At 54.5% G+C, this 5,925-nt stretch overlaps 1 pseudogene; it reads left to right on the top strand.

Annotated features, from left to right (window-relative positions):
* The first annotated feature begins 3,733 nt into the window (after positions 1-3,733).
* Positions 3,734-5,925, top strand: part of LOC119342223 — a 5,973-nt pseudogene continuing 3,781 nt past the window's right edge.

Genomic DNA, 5,925 nt, shown 5'->3' with positions numbered 1-5,925 from the left:
CATGGGCCTGGGTGGAGAGGGAGAAGGGCAGGCCGCGCGCCCCTTCCCCTTAGGTCTGAATTGGACTAGGGAAGGGGGGTGGCGCCCCCCTTTCCTTCTCCCTCTCCCTCACCTTCCTTCCCCCTCTCTCCCTCTTGGTGGAATCCTACTAGGACTAGTAGTCCTAGTAGGACTCCCCTTGTGGGGCACGCCCTAGGAGGGTCGGCCGGCCTCCCCCTTGCTCCTTTATATACGGGGGTAGGGGGCACCCTAGGACACACAAGTTTCTCTCCCAACCGTGTGCGGTGCCCCCTCCACAGTTACACACCTCGATCATACCATCATAGTGCTTAGGCGAAGCCCTGCGCTGATAACATGATTATCACCGTCGCCACACTGTCGTGCTGACGGAACTCGCCCTCGTCCTCAACTGGATCAAGAGCATGAGGGACGTCATCGAGCTGAACGTGTGCTGAACGCGGAGGTGTCGTACGTTCGGTACTTGATCGGTTGGATCGCGAAGAAGTTCGAGTACATCAACCGGGTTATTGAAACGCTTTCGCTTTTGGTCTACGAGGGTACGTGGACACACTCTCCCCTCTCGTTGTTATGCATCACCTAGATACATCTTGCGTGATTGTAGGAATTTTTTTGAAATTACCGCATTCCCCAACAAAAACTAGCTTGATAGTAATTCCCATGTGTCCTCGGGAGTGCTTTCCTTTATATAAGAGTTCGTCCAGGCTTGTCCTGTGCTACAAAAAGGATGGGCCACCTTGCTGCACCTTAGTTACTTTTGTTACTTGTTACTTGTTACGAATTATCTTATCACACAACTATCTGTTATCGATAATTTCAGTGCTTGCAGAGAATACCTTGCTGAAAACCGCTTGTCATTTCCTTCTGCTCCTCGTTGGGTTCGACACTCTTACTTATCGAAAGGACTACGATAGATCCCCTATACTTGTGGGTCATCATCCGTCCTCCACATGCATGGTCCAGGATCCGCGGAAGACTTGAGGTAGGTTGTCGACGTCGTGTCGGAGTCAGAGGATGGCTAGCCGTTCTGAGGGGAGTGCGAAGACCGCGGCGACCTTGGCGACTAGTCCTCCACCCTATCAACATGGATTAGCAGGTCGTAGCGCTCGGCGCCGGGCGGCGGGGCCACCCTGCGATCGGGCGGCAAGTAGCCCTCCATCTCCTCCACATGATCGGTGCCTTGGGGCAACTTCCAGTAGGTGTGCCTGGTGGGGATGAACGCCATGCCCCAAATCCACACCCACCAGGCGAAGGTTTTGGTGTGGTCGCGCTCCAGCGTGCGGCTGTCTAGCCTGTCGATGTGCACCTTATTGTCGAAGACCTCCTGGGCACCGTCTATCGACCAGTATTGCTAGGGCAGGTGCTCAATGACGCATCGAACATTGAGGTTGAAGGTGTTGTGGCCCGCGTGGTCGTTCCCTCTCCAAGGCGCAATGGCGAAGTTGGCGCCATTAACGCGTAGAGTGCCGCATCGGACCGTGTTGTCGTGGTAGGTGGGTCGCATGAAGATGACGAAGAAGTCCTCCGGGTTGTGCGCTGTCACCCTTAGGTGGTGCGGGGGAATGCACACATGCCCGTCAAGAGCGCGACCCACAGCCATGGGCGAGGTTGCGCACACGCTGTCAAGGGCGCGCAACATGACAGTGTGGCGGCGGAGGAAGAAGATGCCCTGCTCGATGGTCGGGCTGGATTTCCCCACTTTATGGCTGGAGTGTGGCCGCCGTGCCAGATCAACCAGACTAAGCTCAGCCATGGCAGCGATAGAGGGTGGATCCGAAGGGGGTGGAGGCGGAGTGGGGAAGCGCAGTCAAGCGTGGGCTAGGGTGCGGGAAGGGAGGGGGCCTATCCTACTGGGAGCAGGGCCGGCTCGGCCATTGCGTGGGTTTTATGGACAATCACGACCAAAATGGCTGAAAAGCTCGTAGATGATGCAACGCAGAGGGTCGCAGCAGTCTTTCCGGCGATGGTGCTTGCTGAGACAGCGGAAGCAGCGGCCGTGAAAACGGTTTAAGAAGGCCTCACGGCCACCCACCGCATTGAAGTCCGACCGCCGGTCCGAACGGGGCACCGCGCACGCCACATGAGAATCCACCGTATTTGGGGGGGGCTTTGCGGTTTTTGCGCGAGCTGACCTCGGTCCAGCCTCCGTCCATCCCCAAAAAGGAAAGGCTGGCTGTAGGGGATGGGAAGATGATGATGGATTGAAGGCGTCAAGCGGGGGGCGTGCTTGGATCCGCCGAATCTTCATGGGCGCCCACCGTCGAGCATTCACCACACAATAGAAGCCGCGGCGGGGATTCTGGATCTGGGGATGGCGATGCGCCAAGCTCTAGAGAGTCTGGGACCTCGGATACTCCAGGGGAGGTGGCAACCGAACTGCACCGCGGTCCGGAGCCTGCGCCTACACGTGGAGAGGGAGGCATGCCCATGCTGGTCGGTGGGGAGGTGGCCGCCGCGGCATGCGTCGCGGGGAGGAGAGGGCTGACTACCTAGTTCAGCAGAAAAGGCGCTTCACTTTGCTGATGGGCAGAAAAGTCGCCCTTTGCTCTATAACCTTCTTGTCGGAGCCGCCGGCCTCGTCGTCATTGACAGCCGGGCAAAATGTCTACTCCTCGTCCTTGTCCTTCTCGTCCATGAAAAGCTGCTCACGCTCCACGTCCGCCTCGTGGATGAAGTGGCGGTTCGTCGTCACCTTCGCCTCAGACTGGATGAACTCGAGGATGGCCTACAGCTCCATCGCCTCCTTCGCTTGGGCGAGCTCAAACTCCACAACCGCTTCCCACATTGCTAAATTCGGTCTGCTCCAGCATTGAAGTCACCTCCTACTCATCCGACGTAGGCTCCTCCTCCTTCCACACCTCCGCCTCTTCCATCTCATCGTCCGGCGCCTCCTCCTATAGGGAATTTGAGGCAGGCAGGCCACAATGCGCGTGGTGCAGTGTGCCTCAACGACGCACATCTTCGCCTGGACCTCTATCCGACGCTCCGGAGTGAGCAGCTTGTAGTATGTTACCTTGGAGCGAACCGTTGCGGCTGGTGGAGGAAGAGGAAGAGGAAGAGGAGGGAGCAGCGGCGGCATGGACGGAAGCGAGAGGAGGAGAATGACAACGAGGTTAGGGTCGCCTCGCCGTCCGGCTTAAATAGCCGGGTTTCTCGGGCAGCGCACCAGGGCTGCTTCATGAATGCGTCCTCATTGAATTGGAGGAGACGCCCGAGAGACACGTGGCTTTCTGCATGGGTCCCGGTTGTCAATCTTACATGTCGGGCATGTTCGCGCCTCTTAATATCTGTCACATATGTAGATTGGATTTGAGGTGTGCCGGATAACCCGGACATAAAGAGTTGGTTTAAGGGGCTAGTTGGATGGCAATTTGGTGACCGGGTCACAGATGTATAGATAGGATTTGAGGGATCCACTCGCATTTATGCTGGATTTATTTCAGGATTTCCGGCGATACGCGTTCAGTGGAAGGAGACGTCCCCGTCGACTACGAGGGGACTACGGTGACTTCGTAAAATCTCAAGATGATATGCCGGTTCAGTCTATCGGAGATGCTCATAGGAATAGGGTGTGTGTACGCGCGTATAAATGAGCGCTTGTGTCTGCACTGATCTGATGTTCAAAAAATTGTAGAGGTAATCTCGCATAAGTTTAGCATTTTCCTGATAACGACATGTGCCAAAGGCGGAGGTGAAGTTACCCGCGGCACTCCACATACACTCAATCATTTTGCTCCAGCCAAGCCCATTTCGACACACCACGAGACACGCACTAGAGTCTACATTCTACAGCATACATCGTCGGATCGGCCATCGATGGAGGAACTCAAGCCGGAGTTCACAAAGGACGGCTCCGTCGACCTCCGCGGCCGGCCGGTCGTCGCCGCCTGGACCGGCCGCTGGAAGGCCTGCTCCTTCCTAGTCGGTGAGTGGTCAGTCAGTACCAGGCTCCGTCTCCCATAGATCGATTTGATCCGACTCTCCTTCTGATGAACCCGCGCGCGCGCATATGGACTGGCGCAGGGTACGAGGCGTTCGAGCGGATGGCGTTCTACGGCGTGGCGTCGAACCTGGTGGTGTACCTGACGACGCAGATGCGGCAGGAGACGGTGCCGTCGGTGCGCAGCGTCAACAACTGGACGGGCACAGTGTGGATGACGCCCATCGCCGGAGCCTACGTCGCCGACGCCTTCCTCGGCCGCTTCTGGACCTTCACCGTCTCCTCCCTCATCTACCTCTCGGTCAGTACCAGGCTAGCAAAAATCATCTCCTAGATTGATCTTCAGTTCGATAGATGAGTCCAATTTAATCCGCAATCCAGTATATTTCCCAAAACACAATGCATCCTTCAAATTGGGAGCTCATCCTCATACACGGTTTCACTCACAGCACATTATTATTAGTAGTAACTCGGATGACTCAAACAACGCACTGCAGTAGAAAACGTACAAGAAATTACCACGCTAGCAGCAGCTATTCGAGAACTGCACCATGTCTGAAACCGGACGGAGAGACTAATCAGTCAGTACTCGGTAGTGTTCAGTCAGAGCCCGATGCTGGTAGTAGAAGATTCTTACGGACAATCCTTGTCAGCTCGGGCCAACCCAACTAGGACTAGTGTTTTGTCATGACGGTTAGGATTGCGACCGGAGAAGAAAAACGCATTTGGATCTCGGAATCTTTCGGCTGGGAGGCGTGGGCAAAAGCCACTACTACTCTGCTTTCGTTGTTCTGTTTCTGCGCTACACGTACGGCGGCCCCACCGGCATCCATCACACAAGGCGTATGCCGATGGGTATACCCAAGCATGGCAAAAGGCTATCATGTCCATGCCAATCCAGAACCCAGATTTAGTACAGCTGGAAAACTCTTCACATGTGTCACCGTCCATGACAATAATACTAGGAACTAGCCTACAAAAATATCTTACATTTTGAGATGGAGTATCTTAGTAGAAACGTCAATAATAACATTTTTGGGACAAGCGGTGAATTGTGTTGGCTCAAATGAAGCATTAAGTGGATACAAATACAATAAACACACACCCTCACCCTACACAGTTATGATACACACGACTAACACCAACACACGCAGACAAAAAACACGCCAGCAAATACCAAAGTCATGTAAGACCAAAGCCATGTGTAAATGAGAAAAAAAAACTCAAAGCGATCAGATTGGCGATTGACAAACTACACCAATGACCGTATCCACATAAACCATCTCATGACACTAAATGGATGACGAGATTCTTCAACAACAACGCTTTCAGGATCTAGCCACTCAAGGCCAAAATATAAGGTTCACCCTGCAGGATCAGTCCGAGCATATCCGAACAATGGCATTAACAAGGTAACGACGTAAAAATATCGTCATTGCCAGGTATAACCAACTCGGGCCAGACCTAGGCTTTCACCATGGAGCACGAGACCGGGTGCTCGAGTAGCACCACTATTGACGTCAATCATGGGCCGTCGCCACCACTTTTCTACTATCCCAGCAGCTACGTGCGACGTGCGGCCGTCAACACTACACAACCATCCCTTTGTGTCAAGCCATCGTCCATTTTTTTTCATCTCACCGTTGAATTCAACCACCGGGTCCTGAAGGGAGGAACCCTCATGAAGACCTTTCAGTGACCACCGCAATCCTTAGCGAGGAAGCCGCCACAGGCTGGAGTAGTCACCACAAGGACCAACATCGAATATCACCTAGACAAAGCCCTGCTAGGCCCGTCAGCCCAGGGACCGGCATGGCCGGAAATGGGGCACAAAAGGCATATTATCATGGCCGACACACGTCGCGTGGAGCACAACTATCACTAGATATGGAGTGCACAACCTCCATATCGATGCCACGCCTCCCAACCGGAGCACCGTGGCCGCCTCGAGCACGCCCATCGTCGAG

This window comes from Triticum dicoccoides, chromosome 7B, assembly GCF_002162155.2.
Source record: "Triticum dicoccoides isolate Atlit2015 ecotype Zavitan chromosome 7B, WEW_v2.0, whole genome shotgun sequence".
Taxonomy (NCBI): Eukaryota; Viridiplantae; Streptophyta; class Magnoliopsida; order Poales; family Poaceae; genus Triticum; species Triticum dicoccoides.
Note: the sequence above shows the minus strand (reverse complement) of the source record. Positions and strands in the feature narration are given on the sequence as shown.